The following is an 18,150-nucleotide window of genomic DNA, read 5'->3' as shown; positions in this document are numbered from 1 at the left end:
TACAAGAGAAAGAGCGTCGGTTGCAAGTCTCGGGTCAATATGCTGTTCGTCAATCACTTTATCCTGTCCTTAATAATCCTGACGATGATTTTTATTTATTAGATCGTTCTCCGCCTCCTTATGTCGGCGCGTCTGCCCCGAGGCCACAAGATTCTGGATCGGCGTCGGGTAAGGTGGACACGCGGTCCATGTTATCGACTGAGCGAATGGGTGAGCTTCGGCAAGTTTCCTATCGTGCACTTAAGGGCAAGTTATCCCTTGCTGAGTTGTTGAATTCCTGGGAGTTGTGGCAGGATAGAGAAAAGTTGTATTTTTTGGGCCACTTTTCTGAGGAAGTGATTGCTGCTTTCCGGAAATATTCCAGTGTCTTTGAGCCTGACGATGTGGTATTAGATGCTAAAGCATTGCGTAATGGTGTTTTCTCTCCCTCTAAGGCGCCTGATGCGGTTCGGCGGCTGTTTACGTTGCGGGACGCGGTGAGGGACCTTAAAGAGAAAGCACGCCAACAAGCTGAGGAGGAGAAGCAGTCGGATTCGCATACCGGAGATGGCCACTCATCCACCTCTCAGTCAGATAAGAGCGACCTAGTGCATACTAAACCAATGCGAGAGGCGGCACCTTTGTATGTTCCTCCTAAAGGAGCGGGGACTAGCTCGGATATTACCTCCGCTGATGCTAAGGGATATTTTGTGTACAATTGGGTTTATACTCCTTGGCACAGGGCTGACGTCATGGCATTAAAGAATGTGTTGCCTGATCCCCGCAAGAATCCAGCGGCCTTTTACAAAGAAGTCGAGGGGGCCTTGAATTCTTGTACTATGACCTTGGCAGATATAGATTTGTTCTTTGGGCTTATTTTACCACCAGATATGTGGCGCTCTGTGCGGAAGGTGGATGATGTTGCCGCTTTTAAGGCTCGGTGGTCTGAGCTTGAGGATGAGGATAGGGAGAGGAAGCCCGCGCAGAAACCACCTCAGCTTATCTTAGATCTCCCTGCTGCTATTCTGACTAAGTTGAAGACAATCATCCCCCCTAAAAAGATTGACTGGAATATGCTAGCTTCGTGTAAGCAGAAAGTTGATGAATCAGTTGCAGATTTCTTTACGCGCTTTGAGGAGACGTTTCATGATTTTAGTGGTCAGTCACTTACGGATGATACGGGTCGACACCTCTTTGCTGATAAATATGTGGCAAATTTACTACCGGCGATCGCAGCCCGCCTAAAAGCGAGTGAAAGTTCTTGGTCCACTGCGACCCCGACAGCCCTCCTGACTATAGCTCAGTACTATGAGCGCCAGGAGCAAGAAGCGAAGGGGCAGGAGGAGAAGAAGTCGAAGGATTTAAAAACAAAGGTGATGTTAGCGCAAGTATATGGTCCGCCCCGCCGGGGTGTCAATAGAGGTAGGGGAGGATTTTATGGTCCTCCCTCGGGCCGATCTGATTTGAATAGGAATCAATGTGCGTATTGTAAGCAATCGGGACACTGGGCCAGGGATTGCCCGGCGTTGCATGCTTCGCGTCAGGGACACAATCAGGGTGGCCCGAGAGGTAGAGGGGTTTTCTCGAATTTTAGAGGGAATTCTAACGATCACGCTCGTTTTGACCCTGCCGGGCAGCAACGAGATAGGCCTAATGTTTTCGATCGACAAAACCAGTATCAAGTGTCGGGGATTGACCGTTCTGGGTACCATGATTCTCAGCATGCATAGGAATGCGTTGGATGGGGGTTAGAATCAGTTGAGGTGCCGGTTGATCAGAAGGGTCCTTACGTATCAGCTGAGGTTTTGGGTTCTACTGATCAGTTCCTAGTGGATACAGGAGCGACTAGTAGTGCGCTGTCTAAACAATTGGTTCCGAGGGCTCCCCCATCTGGCTTAATGGTTACATCGGTAGGGTTTGATGGTACACTCTCCCGAAGCCCTCTTTCGCGGCCCCTCACATTTCAGGTTGATTCTTTTTCTGCACCCTGTCCGTTTTTGCTTGCCCCGAACACGCCGGACAACATTATGGGCCTTGATATGTTAAAACACTTCAGAGCTACGATTCGCTGCTCCCCTGCTGGAGTGCGGGTGATATTAAATGACAATTACCCCCGGTCTGAACGGATGTGTGTGGTTGCAGAAGATGCTGTGTTAGCTACCCTCCCCTGTGCTTTGTGGGCCACTTCGGATACTGATGTGGGACAGATGGTGATTCCGCCTGTTCACATTAGTGTCCAGGAGGGGGCGGTGCTACCACGCCTTCCACAGTATCGTATTTCGCAGGAGGGGGAAGAGGCTCTTATACAGATTGTGCAGGATTTGATTAAGGTGGGAGTAGTGGAAGAAGTTCCCTACAACGTCTGTACTAGCCCGATTCTACCCATTTTGAAAAAGGATACGGATGCTAAAGTCTATCGGTTTATAATTGACTTGAGAGAAGTGAACAAGATCGTGATACCTCAGTACCCAGTGGTCTCTGATATCACGAAGTTGCTTACTTTGGTCCCGCCTACGGCGACCACGTTTTCAGTTATTGATTTGAAAAATGCCTTCTTTTCAATTCCTATTCATCCCGATAGTCGATATCTTTTTGGTTTCACTCTAAATAATAGGTCTTACCGATTTTGTAGAATCCCTCAGGGCTACACAGAAAGCCCTAGCATTTACAGTCAAGCTTTGAAAAGACAATTGGATTCCTTTGTTCTGCCCGAGGGTGTCGCCCTCATTCAATATGTCGATGACATCTTGCTGGCGGCCGACACTCCGGAGTTGTGTGAAAGGAGTACGTTGTCTTTACTTTCCTTTTTGGCATCCCACAATCACAAAGTATCTCGGGAAAAGTTGCAATTCTGTAGACAAAGGGTGACTTATCTGGGTCACCTTTTGTCTAAGGAGGGGCGTGCACTCACACCAGATCGTGTCCAAGTAATTTTGGACACGCCGACGCCGTCCACGCAGAAGGACGTGCGTGCATTTTTGGGTCTTGTTTCGTTTTGTAGGCAATGGATACTAGGGTTTTCACACATAGCTAAGCCATTGTTAGCTCTTTTGACAAAAGACACACCTATTCCGCTTCCTTGGTCGAATGAGTGTGACACTGCCTTCCAGAAATTGCGACAGGCCCTCTGTTCAGCACCAGTGTTAGGGACTCCTGATTATACCAAACCTTTTTCGCTGTATGTGCATGAGAAAGATGGATGTGCATTATCAGTTTTAGTGCAGATGCACGGCGACAAGCAGCGCCCTTGTGCATATTTTTCGGCTGTACTTGATCCTGTTGCCCGAGCATTGCCTGGTTGTTTTCGCTCGGTTGCGGCGACAGCTGTGTCAATACGCCAAAGCGAGGGAATTGTGTTATCTCATAAGCTGTTGGTATTAGTCCCCCATGCTGTTGATGCCCTGCTTAATCAGACAAAGACGCAGCATTTGACCAGTGCCCGTTTAACGGGATATGAGCTGACGCTTTTGGCTCCTCATATTACGTTAAAGAGGTGCGTAACGTTAAATCCGGCCACATTGTTGCCATACCCCGAGACTCAGTCTGAAGCACGGAAAGCACATGATTGTATTCTTGTGACTGAGGAACAAACAAAGGGTCGTATTGATCTCCAGGATACGCCCTTTCCAGATGTAGATGGAGAACTGTGGGTGGACGGATCATGCCTGAAGCTACCAGATGGTACGACTTCAGCAGCGTATGCAATTACCACACTGCAAACAATAGTGGAGACAGCACGCATACCACAGAAATCAGCTCAAGCAGCGGAACTGATAGCATTAACACGAGCATGTGAGCTCAGTACAGGATTGTGTGTGAATGTTTATACAGATAGCCGGTATGCCTTCGGAGTAGCGCACGATTTCGGCCTGCTCTGGAAGGAGAGAGGGTTTTTAACGTCACATGGAGTACAAATAATGCATGGGGAGTTAGTTCACAATCTTTTAACTGCATTGACATATCCGAAGAAAATTGCCATCGTTAAATGTAGCGCCCATAGGAAAGTAGTCGATAAAGTTGGAGAAGGGAATGCGTTGGCAGACCGGGTGGCACGGGAGACTGCGATGCAGCCCGGTGTTACTGCCATGTATGTAGTGAAGTCGCAAGTAGAAAGATGGCACGATGCGAAGGAAGAAGTGCGAGAGATACAGAGGACCGCTTCTGATAAAGAACGGGAGCAATGGTCCAGTGAGGGAGAATTGGATGATGAGGGTTGCTGGAGAAATAAGCAGATGGATAGATGGAAATTACCCACGGCTTTTGTACAACCTATGGTTCAGATGGCACATGGGCTAGCACATGTTGGAGCTTCCGCAATTGTAAAATTGCTTACGCAAGTCTGGGAGCATCCAGAGATTGCTAGCACGGCAAAGAGAGTGGTGCAGACCTGTATGATCTGCCTGAGGTACAACCCAGGAAAGGGTACTCGAACTCCAGCAGGAGGATTTGTAACACCTACTGCACCCTTTGAGGTTTTGCAGATGGATTACATCCAGCTTGAGCGCTGTAACAATTTGAAGTATGTTCTAGTAGTGGTTTGTGCCTTTAGCAAATGGGTTGAGGCATACCCTACGAAAGACAATACTGCAATGACTACCGCCAAGATGCTGTTGAAGGAGTTCTTCCCTCGATATGGCGTTTGTAGACTTCTGTGGAGTGATAACGGACCTCACTTTATAGCGGATGTTATAAAGTATGTTTTGAAGGGTCTGGGCATCACCCAGAAGTTCCACGCAGTGTTTCACCCTCAATCTGCAGGACTAGTCGAGAAGTATAATGGTACACTGAAGCTCAAGATCGCTAAAATCCAAGCTTCGACATCTTTGACTTGGCCAGATGCTTTACCGCTGGCGTTATTGTCAATCAGATCGGTACCGCACTCTCGAACCGGTATTACACCGTACGAGATTGTTTTTGGACGCCCAATGAATATTTGGGGTCCACCAAAACCTAAGACTGTGTATGATGTACCTTGTGTAATGATGAATGATTATCTGGCGCAGTTAACGGATAACTTGGTTTCTATTCATCAACAGGTCCGGGAGGCGCTCCCTGATCGGTCCACCGGTGAAGGACATAGTCTCCGGCCTGGCGACCATGTCATGGTAAAGATCTTTGACAGGACGAACAGCTTGGAGCCGAGATGGGTGGGTCCTGAGCAGGTCCTACTTGCAACGAGGACGGCTGTGCGAGTTTCCAACAGAAAGAATTGGATCCATTCCCTGCACTGCCGCAAAGTACCGCCCGGATTGGTGGAGCCTGCTGTATTGACCGATCAACGAGAGATTCTGACCACAGAGAAAGGCCGTGCTGTGGAACCGAACGACGCTGAGGAGTTCTTTCGGGATCACGCGACTCCTGGAGGAAAGCGATATCATCTCAGGCCAAGGAAGTGAATTCTTCAGTATCAGGACATGTTGTCAGAACGGCCCTTGGGTTAGTGAAACGGAGAGCCAATGAGGCAAGGGGGGGGGGATCAGCCCTGCATTAGTGTAGCGACACCCGTCTTGGCCCGTTGGTGAAGAAATCGACCGCTGCCTAAGGGGAAGAGTTCTGACAAACTTTTAGTTTCAGGAAGATATTGATCCTTTATTCTGACATGGAGAAAAAGAAAATCCTTTGTGCAACAGGTTTTATGCTCACGGTAGCTATTGTTGGGATAACCACATGGTTTGTAGAGGATGTGACTCCTGCTCAAGAGTTACTTGTGTTGACCACTCCAGTGCCTGAGGAGCACGACTTCTATACCCTTCCGTATCAAGAATTGAAGCATCGTCAGTCTTATTTGAATAACACTTTCATCCAGATGTTGCATCATACCCACGTTGCCACGAATGCTACGAACTGTTGGATATGTGGTATGATGCCAGCTCATCAGAAGAAAGGAGGAACGCCATTCATACCTCTTCCTTTCTCTCATAACGGCTCTTGCAGAGCATGGTACACTTTGCTTTTTGCCACCCGGAAACCCACAGTGGGACGATTACTCTTCAGACTCAATAAAGAATGTCATCAGGATAAAGATGGGTATCCGCAAGCGAATGGGACAATTTGGGAATGGGAAGAGTATCGACCAGACAATGAATCGATTCCTTATATTTTCACGAACACCAGAGACACTGTGGGAAAAGACAGATTTGTGATTCAAGTGGCACAAGCTCAAGCGGACCTGTGTGTCCAGAGTGTGGGTTATATTCCTGTTGGTGTTAGTGATTGCATTACCATATTAAATATCGACGGGTTGAATAACAGTACCTTCTTAGCATCCCATAATACATACTTCGTATGTGGAAATAAAGGTTATTACCGTCTGCCAGCCGGTTGGTCCGGAGTATGTTATGTGGCATTTCTATTGCCTCCTGTATTTTTGGCACCTGCATCCTATCATAAGGATTTGAAGTTGTTAAATAATGTGACTGTAAATAGGTACAAACGCACTCTATCAATTGATGATGTGGATCAGACTGACACCAGTCTGCAGCAGTATATTGATTTTAATTTAGGATTGTTTTTCTTCGTTGGAGCTGCCCTAAATAGTAGGAAAGTTCGAAGGTTAACAAGAGTGGTAGAGGCTGTGACAAACCAAACCGCTGCTGCTCTTGGGAAACTTACGGAAGAATTGCAGATTACTAGAATTGTTGCATTGCAGAATCGTATGGTGTTAGATGTTATGTTAGCCGACCGAGGTGGAGCTTGTAAAATTATCGGAAGTAGTTGCTGTGTGTTTATCCCTGACCACACGCCATCAGTCTATAATGCTATCAACAGGCTGCATAAAATTGCAGCTGAAATCCATACAGAAAACGGCACTTGGTCCTTTTCTGGATGGTTTTGGGCATTGATCACTGCTTGGGGTTGGAAGGTTTTAACTGGTCTCTGTGTTATTGTAGCAGTTCTGTTTTCTTGTTGCATCTGTGTCCAATGTGGTCCCTTGCTCTGTTCCTTATGTGTATCATTCTGTATTCCCGATAAGAAAGCTATTGCCGATGTCACTTATCAGAAACATTTAGCTAAAGAAGTAGAAGAAATGATGACAATTGACATACACGATGATTATCCTAACAAACCGGATGTCTTCAGTAAATGCTGAAAGGGTCGTCTGTTGTAAATTGAAACGACGATGTGGTTAAGCATTTACTAAAGACATGAATTCTCCTTCCTTAGAACATGTCTCTTCCGTTATGTTGACTAAAGTCTGGACTCCATTTTGTATTGTCATGTCTCCACGTGCTTAACACGAGAAGAGTCCTATCTTCGTGTTAGTTGCTCTTGCAATCTGCCTAGTAACAGTCTATAAATAGTTCCTTTGTCCGTCTGGCGCATGCCCAGGCTTGACCACATCTGTTATCAGTTAGCCCTTGCTTGACCATGTTTTCGCGGGCTCAAGGAGTGTGTCAGCTCCGCCCATATATTGATTCAGTATCGAAAATGACCATAAAAGGTAACATTCCTTGCCTCATGTTGTATCCACCCACTTATGAGCCCCTCTGTTGTGTATAAAAGGGGACCGTATACGCAAGTTCGGGGTGCTACTCTATGCAATACTGAAGGGTGTTGTATGGATTGTAGGACCACCCTTAAGGGTTAATAAACTTTGTCTTTGTACTTTGCAGTTTCCGTGCCAACTTCCTTATAGATTCCATTGCAGGAGAGCGAACCCTTGTGTCCTGCTGGCCTAGCTGGGGCCTGTATTCATCAACATGGGCGCTGCACCCTAGCTCCTTGCCACCGGAGTGACACCAAAACTAACATTGATTCTGCTGCGCTGCCCGAAGGATCCCTTTCAACCTTTACCTCCTTGAGTAAACATGTGCAGTTATGTGCTTTTAGCAAAATATTGCTCCAACACATTAACTGGCCCCACATTTGCACTGCTCTGCCTGACTGAAAGAGTTAAGAAGTACACGCGTGTGAACGTCTCACGCTGTTTACCTAGTTTAACAGCACCTGTGAGGATTTAATTTACTTTTGTTTAGATTTGTCATAACACTGCTGCGCCGAAATTACCTGGAATCAGAGACAAAACTGGGTAAAAAGATGCCTCTTGGCGGGGTGCTCCACCCGCGGATATTGTTTGTATATGTTCGTGAAAACAGGCAAAATGCAGGAGACATAGCCTGGGTGAACAGCTCCGGGCAGTCATGACTGTTTATAACCCCGCCCATGGGTCGCTTCAAATGTTGTTGCACAAAGGATATTGTGCTGCATAACTAAATACTTATAAGGTCCCAAAAGCGAGACCTATTGGCTATGCCAGTGCTTGTTTTTATTCTCTGACTGTAATCCAGCTTCTCGCCCACAGTGGAAACAGACCTACTCCGGTCCAACCATGCTCTGCACAGGACTCATGGGACTTTGCTCCAGGCTCTCCCATCTGCCTCACTCAGTCGGTAGTTTGGGGCTGCAGCGGCCATCCCGGTGCCAGACCTGGAGCATGACATCCAGTTCAAGGTGAGGCTGAGTAGGAAGTCCAGAGCAACATGTAGGCTTTGTCAGGGACCTTTTGGCGGTGCCCATCTATGTGGCAACAATTGTTAGGGGTGTAGGGCTGTGGCGTATTTCAAAATGAACCCCTCCCCCAACCCCCTAAATAATTTGAAAAGGGGGCACTGATTTTCTGATATCTCAGTTATTCATTAAACTGATTTATTTTAGCATTTTCATATAGGGCAAACTCTACCCAAAGGTGTTTGAGCTCTTTACATGAGCACCAGTTACATTACACAACGTTGGCACAGGTACCTTTGATGAAAGGTGCTGGACCCCGTGAGCGGGGGGGGGGTGTTCTCCTCCGTGTGCATCAGTCTTGCAAATGCGAGACTGATTGCTTTGCAAAGGCTTGTTTTAGCAACAGTTGAAAACTAAAAATCACAACTTCGAACAGTAATCTCCACAGTTGAACAAAGTAATCAGTCCGAGTTTGTTGATGGGTATGTATGTATTAGTAATTAACATATTCAAAGACACTGAAAAGTGTAGTTCGCAAGACAGTAAGAAATACACATGTACATGTGCTCACACGCACACACATTTACACAAGGACAAACACGCCCATGAAGGCTTGCGGACACTCACACACATATCCCACATAAACATACACCATCATTCTTCTCATAAGAGTTTTTGGTGCTAGGTCAAGGACGTCAAGCCGGGCCAACTGGGGGGGAGCTCTTCGTTCATGCTAGGAGGCATGAACATCAGATTTACGTCAGCCTGGGTGAAATTTAATACGCCGGCATAACTCATGAAATATCTTGTACTTTGGAAATGTGTGCAAAAAACCAGATTTGCATTCTGCATAATTGCTTTTAATTTTGCACAATGTTGCTGGAATTACACATAAGGACATGAAAGCAACTAAGCACACCCCTTATTTTAGGTTTTTAAAATGTCTTCAAGGATAACAGAAAATAGTAGCTTTCTAGCTTCTGCCAATTTCAAGTGGCATGGGTTTGTTGACTTCCTCATCATTAATAAAGAAGGTAGGCTTCGCTTTCTAAATCTCTAAATACATTTTACAGCAGGATGGTGGGGGCTTGAGAAGTGCGGGCCAGGTTAATAATGAGCCCTCTGGCCATCCTATTTGAATACCCTGGACTGCACACAGACACACACAACATGTGCTTTGTGGACATGTACATGTATGTATGCAAGCAGACGCAGAGTGCAAAAAACAAACTCCTAAAGTTTGACAATTATTTGTTCCTAAACACACATTCAATAACACTGTATTGTAGAGATTTCAAATTGAAAAATCATGCACTTCCAAGATTCAAACTATTTTCACCTACATCAATTCAAATACATGCTTTTAAAAGCGGTGTTCCAATTGGGACTTCAGAAGTGGGATGCCCTCACAGGTCAGCAAAGAATGCATATGCATTTGGCTACAGGGTCATCCCCAAACGTTTTGCCTTCACCCTCCTCTTTCTCTAACCCATTTTGTTGGTTTTGAGAACTCTGGGAACTTTACCACTGCTAACCTGGGCTATAGTTCTTGTGCTTGCTCCTTTAAACATCGTAACCCACGTTTACACCCGAATGGCACAGTTAATCTACTTGTAAGTCACTAGTAAAGTGGTAATACATATATGCAGTGTCTGTAAATTAAATTGCACTATTGGGCCTGCACCACTTAAATCACCTTTTAAACATGTCTTTGGCCTGCCATTGCAGCATGTGTGTGCAGTTTTAAACTGCCACTTGGACTTGGCAAAGTAAACATTTTGTCAGGCCTAAACCTTCATTTTTAATACATACATGTCAACCCTTAGGTAGGGTCAAAACATCCTGTAGGGCAGGGTGCAGTGTATGTAAAAAGATGGACATGTACTTCTTAGTTTTACACAATTTGTTTTTCACTACTGTTAGCTTACCTCTCCTGTACGATAACATTGGGTTGCCTTAATTTAAAAAATACTAACATTTGATTGGGAACAGGTGAACCATTCATGTTTGGTGTCTGGAAATTGTAATTTAAAATCTTCTTTAATGGTCAAATTGGGTTTTAAGTGCCATTTGTGAAAATGCAACTTTCACAATGTTGGCATTTCCTTCCCTAGATATTTTATGCCAGCTGTCTGTTGCTGGGCCACTTCACTGGGTGTAGTTGGCAGTTGAACTTTCTTCATTCCTTCAAGACCGCCACACAAAAGAGGGATTAGGTGTGCCTGGATGGATCATCACTGGCAGGATGGAGGGGCAGAGTTCGGCACGACCCTACTTGCAACTCAATAGGCTGTGCCCTGTCTTTACACAAAGGACTTCACACTAACTCATTGTTCATGTACTCAGGCTAGAGCCAGGACAGGTGTGGCAGGAAACCCCAAGCACTTCAAAGGGAATTCTCTAGAAATTGCTCCTACTTCAAAGAAGGCTGCAGGTATAAAAATATGCCTCTCAGACCCACTCTTCAGTTAATTTTCTGGACCCACAGAAGGACCATTATAGCACTGCTCGGGGCTGTGGCCTGCTGTGAACTTCAAAATACTGCTTTTCTGTATCTGGAAGGACTGCTCTGCAGCTTGAAGCATGATTTGAGCTCCCATAGGCTGCCCTGTTGTTTGAACCCTGTTCAACTGTTTGAACCCAGGGCTGCCAAAGTAACTCTGAGGGCTAGTTGGCTTGCCTCCCAATCAGAGCCTCAGGGAGAGAAAAGTCTCCAACAACTTGAGCCAGCACTGGGACCAAGCCTGAGTGGGTCCTAAACCCTCTAGGTGGTGCTTCTCCAGTCCTGGACTCTTGGAAGTGGTGCTAAACATGAGCAGGTAGCCAAAATTGAAAGCTTGGAACTTGGAACATTTTTGGCTCAAAAATACTCAGAGGACCGAGTGGAGACTGGGACCTGCTCATTGATCTGCTCAAGGTGCATTGCTGGTCAGTATGACTTTGCAGCAACTCCCACTATGTTCTTCTCTGCAGCAGAAACGCAAATCCCTTAAAGTGTTCCTTCGCAGAAGGGGTATCTGCCTCATGCATCACTTGTCGGTTAGTGCTTGCAGCTTCATCCCTTTGGAGATTTCCAACTTTAAAAAGAGAGACTAACTCTGAACGTAGAAATCTTCATTACAACTCCATCCAGTGGCTCCACAGTGATGACGTCTCCTCTTCAGGCAACACCTGCCGCCTTGCATTGCTGAACTTTACCTTCTCAGACATTTTTCCACAAAATTTATTCTAAGACCAATGATGAACGCTGACAAGGCCCCATCCACTTCTCTTTTCTGATCATGCTCCATCTCAGTCGGACATATTTTTTGACTTTGAGCTGGTCTCATGCAACTAGATGGCTGCTCTTGGCACTTTGATCTTTTAGGCCCTAGTTTTTACCTTAAACTTTAAATATTCATAACAGCAGTTCTGATGATTGTAATTTTGTTGTTTTGGTGGCAATTCATGTGTTAACCTTTTCTATGGTTGTCTAAATTGGTTTAGAATTTTTCTTGTGTTGTGTTTTCACTTTATTACTGTTTGTGTGCTGCATAACTACTTTACACATGCATGCCTCTAAGTTAATCCTGACTGCTTTTACTGCTTTATACTAAGCTACCTGAGGAATAAGCACAGGTTAATTTTGTGACTTTAGTGGTTCACCCTGACAGGGATTTTGGCTGTTGTTTGAGCATGGTTTACACCCTACTTAATCAACAACTCAATCTTTCACAATATTCAACAGAGGCATCAAAAAGCGATGTGTAAATGTTTGATAAAGCTTACAAAAAATGGATTCTAACAATTTCTGTGGGAAGGTTTCATCCTACCGGCAAGTGCAATATGAAGCGGTTTCATGCTAACCTATCGGAATGGAAAGATGACAATGAATTGTGCCTAGTCTGAATCTGGATGCTTCTAAAGTTGGGTTCCTAATTCCAGATATAGTACTAGACCTATAGAGGTCTGGATCACAGCATGCACTCATAGAGGGTTTATGCAGCTACTCAGCTTCTCTTGATGATCGCCTAAACACCATGTAGGACTATTTTACCAGGACCGTATCCTTAGCTTCAATTGCTACAATTGAAGTTGGTTAAGTAAAACAAATTAGTCTGCCCAGCTTCTCCACTACAGATTTAATATAGTCAGGCCATGGAATTTTAAGGCCATTGTGACAAGAAACAAAACCCTTGATTAATGATATATTTAAGGTTGCATGTTTAATGTTCCAAATCAATATCTATAGTAACACAGGAGTACGTTTGATGTAGTCCTCAGCAAAGCCTAATCCTAACTCTTCATGAACAGAGGAGTATGGACTACTCGGTGAAGAACAAGATGGCATCGACAAGCAGTTTTCCTCTACTTGGAGACTTACTGACAACCTCGAGATACCAGCACAATATGTTAAAATAGGAAGACACTTCTGTAAATTTCAAGCAAGGTTGATATGGTCTTCCTAAAAGTATTGATTGCAAAGTTAAACAGAACTCCCACTGATTAGCATAATCTTCGTCTCCTTCGAGAAAAGCAAGGCATCCATGAACTAGTGATTTTGAATGTCACACCCAAATATGGGAAATGGAAGACTTTCCCAATGGTATTTCCTTTAAACTGAAATGCACCTGGATTTCAATTTCTTTGGATCACTAGTCATGAACATTTTTTCTTTCCAAATTAAGATTAAAAGAACATGATTAGGTGTTTAAGGGCCTCATTACGAGTTTGGTGATGAGAGAGCGGGACCACTCCAATCCTGCACCGTCAAACCTGTGGTTGAAACACCTGCCAGAATAGGAGTTTTCTCTGGTCTGGCGGGCGGTTCATTGGCATTCCACGGCCATACAGGTACTGGGGTGCATACACACAGGGGTACACAACATGTGCTCCCTTGCATTGACCCATGGTACAGAGGCACAAGGGGGCCCCCGTAGGGCCCACTTTGCTTCCTCACCACAACACCTTTTATGGTGGCCGCACTGCCATGAAAAGTGTGGCAGTGTGGAAACTCGTAATATGCCAGGGAGGCCACAGCAGCCCCACCAAGCATATTGCAGCCTTTAGACCACTGAACAGCCACCAGGGACCTCTGATCACTGGCAGTTGCGGTGGATCCAGCGTGGCCCATCTGCCCTGGTCATAATAGGGCGGTTGGAAGGCTACCAGTGCTGTGCCCCTATGAGTCTGGCAGTCCGTGGACTGACAGGCTCATAATAAGCTCCTTAGCCTTTTAGGGGTGTGGGACAAAAATAATGCGTCATCTGGAAAAAGCAGAGTGGGAATGGGCTTAGATTTACCAATTGCAATACTTGCCCATGGTCAATCACAAAGGAGTTTAGACTGTTTATGTACAACAAAAATAAAATAGCGGTGAGAACTCAGCCCTGGTGGGCTCCTCATCCAGTATGAAAGGGTTGGTACGCTCTCCTCTTTCTCCAAACCTGCCCATCGGCACATCATTAGGGCCAGGCACTTTGCACTATGGGCTTTATATTGTAGCTATCACCACTTCATGATACTGTGAAATTTATAGGGCATACATGTATGTTTCATTTCAGGTTGTGTCCTCTGGAAAAGAATAACAATATATCTTTTCAAAATTATTAACCCACTGGTCATCTCTAATATTAGATTCCGGAGCTCCTCTTTGGGCACTATTAAGCTTGGTTAAATTAACTATCATGTAGATTCTTGAGTCTCATTAAGCTTTTAGGCTAAAAACAAGCACTCCCAAGTTAGCATTCCTCTTTTTAAGTAAGAATTTGTAATCCACTGTATAGCTAGTAATTTCAATTTAATTCTGGTGATAATAGTAAAATCTTTCCAAAGTCTTCTATTGGCATGACTGCATGTCATGGCAATCCAGTCCAGTAAATCCAAATTGGAACTCCTGACTAGTTTTAGGACCATTCTCCTGAAGAGGCTTCCCGGCCTTAAAATGTCCTAATGATGTCGCTCGGCCTACAATCCCTCTATAATCATTGATTTGCATAATCCAAATTTTCCCTTAATAATTTGTAGAGTAATTTTGGGAGATCTTGTGTTTTGAAAACTAGTCTCGGGCCATTATCTTTGTCTGCAATATGTGACACGCACCTTAAAGGATGTTGTGGTTTGTCTTCAGGAACAGCCAGAATGACCATTAAGGGATTTTGGTCATAATAATATAATCATGCAAGTTCCTGGAAAAAAAGAAATAGCATGATTGTGTAACACCACCTGCCAGTAAAGGCAGGAACCTGCTTATACTCTCTTCCTGTTTTTCATTACATAGGGCATAGTCAAACAAATTGTTAAACAGAGTATTGACTCTCTGGTCAAATGAAGCACCTAATTGGTATGGTTCCTCATGTGAAAATAGGCCAACGTATAGAAATCTGCTCTCTATTTTTACATACATATTTGAATTAAAATCCACCAGCACCAATCTAAAACCTGTATGCAAATGTGAACATCTGTTTCTAAGTAAATCAATTAGGGCAAACGGGGCACGGAAATCACAGGTATCAGTAGTGGAAAATCATCATTATAGAAATTATTTTAAAAAAATTAAATCATACAACCATTTTATTTGGTAAAACGTGGTTATCATCTTTAATAGTAGTGATCAGTACTATAGTGGATTGTAATGATATCCGAAAACAAGTGGATAAATCAGCACTGGCTCTGCCTGAAGATGAGGATATTGTAGTAAAAGAAATACAAGAAAAGCCCTCACAACTTACATTCTTTGCAGCCCAAGTCTCCTGCAGCATATCAATGCTTATAGTTCAATAAACTACAGCCAATTATTCACATTAAGCTTAGATGAAGTGCCCACTGTGCTTCAACTAATCAAACTTAATGCAGTAGACCTATGGGTATTGAAAGTAGTAGGAGTACACTCCTCATTGGGGTTGATTAATGTGATATTCATGAAAAAAGAGACTTCAGTTGCTGGCTGTCAATCAATAGGTTCTAATTTTGAGCGCAGCTGAAATCGATTAGACAATGGGACCTGTTCTATGAGTGTGATAGAGGGAAAGAAAACAGAGGCAACACCTTCAAACTGTAAGGTTGGTTATTAATGTTTATAAAAGCAGCCCAAAGGTAACATTTGGATCAAGCCATAGTGGATTAACGTCTGTTGCGGCTGAAACAGAAGATTTGTAGCCAAATAAGAGTATTTAAAATTGATGACAATACAATCTCCCTTTTACTGTTTTGGTGAAGGACTTATTCTCTGAGCACAAATAGGATTCATTATAATTTGCAATATTTAATCCTAAATTCATAAGCACCACGGAGCAGGTTCACACCAGGGGGCACCTCAGTATAGGGTAAAGGCACTGGCTACTCAAGGTCGTCAGTGTCCCCAGCACCATGCAGACTGGGTTGAGTGTCCCTGGAAATATCCTCTAAATATCTGACTAATCTTGGCATGTTGGGGACATCTTCTAAAGTATTGGGGAGATCAGGCTGAGGAGACAGGTTGCCTAAAGGTGGAAACAATAGATGGGTGCATGGATGGGAAAAACATAAAAACGGGTGGGCAGTCGACAGCCGCCAAAGTACTTATCTTAGCTTGTTGACCATTAATAGAAGAAAGCTGTTTGTAAAGTGATTGGAGAAGGCTATCCGTTTTTGCAAAATTTTAGGCCATGTCATTTGGAGAAGTGTTCATGCTTTTGCCCAAGTATTTAGGTGTCCAAGTGTTTTTCCTTTTTCAGTTCATGACTTGTGTCAAGATGGTAAGGATGAGGGTAAGCAATATTAATGTTATCATCATGTTTTATGGTTGCTGAACGGGGATCAGTCCTGGGTTCAATAAGGTCATAGTGAAGTTAGGGCCAATGTTTTAAACTAAACGATGAACCTCTATTGATAGGTGCCTTTATGCTAGCTTAATCTTTTCACAGATGACCCCTACTGCGTATTAAAAAAAAGTTAAAAGTTGAATCCTTCGGCTCAATGTTAGATTTCCCTTTTTTGTGTTTACCCATCTTTGGCACAAAGTTGAGGGTTGGCCTAGCCCAGCTTCTTCCGGCTGGTCACTTTGTGGAGGGGGGCCTGGTCTTGGTCTCAGCTGTGTTAAACTTTGTTACACTGTAAGCACTGTGCTCCCACATTATCATGAATCCTCCTATTCACACTGAGGCATGCAGTTGCCTTTTTTCTACACATTGACTTTTGACACAAATTTGTTTGCATGACTTTGCAGGATATGGTTCCTAGAAACCACATTGCTTACATTTCAACTTCAGAGGCACATTATCATGATACCTTGAACATTTAGTACAAGGATAAGGTTCACTGCACACTTGTTATTTGTTGATCGTCTGGTAGGCAACATAGCTATCTTAAAGAGGATAAACAATGAAAGCCTTGATCATGTCTCGGCACAGTAGCATTGATCTGTTTTAATATATAACAAAAAGCATTTCTGTGTTCAAATCAAAGGCGCACTTTGCTGTCACTGCGAGGTTGCTGTTTGTCAGAATTCCATCCCAGCTGTCACTTTTTCCCTCTGCGAGGAGAGATGTACAACTTGTGAACAAGATGGGCCCTTGACGACACTTACCTTTTGGCAATGGGGTGTCAGATGATCCATCAGTGGATTTTGGCCAGCATATATACACTGCATTAGCCCAATGGTGGAATTCATGATTCCGAATCCTTTCACTGTTCTTGTGATGCTAATAAATCTCATCTGTTTATGTTTATTAATCATTGCAGCACATATATTTTATACAAGACTCGCAGTGCTTCAATAAATATTGAAATACCTGCTTGTGTACTTCTTGTATATCTCTTTGGGTATGCACGAGTGACTAAGCTAAAGGGTTCTCTATATGTAGCCATTATTCCTTGGGGAGTTGGGTTGTCATGTTCTGAAGTTGCATAATCCATTTGTTATCTTCCTAGATACAGGGGTACTCATGGTTGCGCTGTGAGCTAGCAGGACTATAGGCCAACATATCCTGAGGGGGTGCACAGAACCAGTCTGGCACCACCCCAAACTTTATGTTGTCCAACAAGCACACTGTTCCTACTGAGGAAGTAGAAGCAATGCCAAACCTCAAAAACCCTCACCTCTGGCAGAAACTCCTGCAATTCGAAACAGACAAAGCATAAACTCATCAGAGGAGATTCAAATCTCAAATACATTCTGGTAAAACAAACAACAGTGGGCCATACTTATCAATGTATTGCATCCCTCTTGTGCCACACAAGGTACCACAAGGGCAATGCAAAACCTAGATCAGATTTACTAAGTCACGCAAGGGCATCTTGACAAGCCCTGTGTAGCTTGGTAAATTTGGAGTTACACAAGGTAGCGCAAGTCGCTTGCTTGTGTTACTCTACCAGGTGCCACTGTTTCATGGGAGGAGCATGAGTGTTCCCACGCATCCACTAGTATTCTAATGCATTTCCAAAATTTGCCAATACCGGTACAGATAGGAATACGTTAGAAATTAAAACCTTCCCACCAGAGGTGCAACAAGGAGAAATATCTTTATATCTGCTTGTTGTTTCCTCTTTCTACATATGCTGCATCCTACAGCACACTTAGGAATATGCTTCTAAGAATTGTTTTGGTGCAGGAAGGTGTAACACAGGTATCTTTGCTTCATGGTGCAAGGGTGCCTGCATAACATTGCGCTAGCCTGCTGATTGTGCACAGACAGGAATGCACCATATCTTGTACTTGTGCGTTTCTGCCCTCTGCCTTTTGCTCAGTGCAGCAAGTTGTTTTAC

This window comes from Triturus cristatus, chromosome 5_2, assembly GCF_964204655.1.
Source record: "Triturus cristatus chromosome 5_2, aTriCri1.1, whole genome shotgun sequence".
NCBI lineage: Eukaryota > Metazoa > Chordata > Amphibia > Caudata > Salamandridae > Triturus > Triturus cristatus.
Note: the sequence above shows the minus strand (reverse complement) of the source record.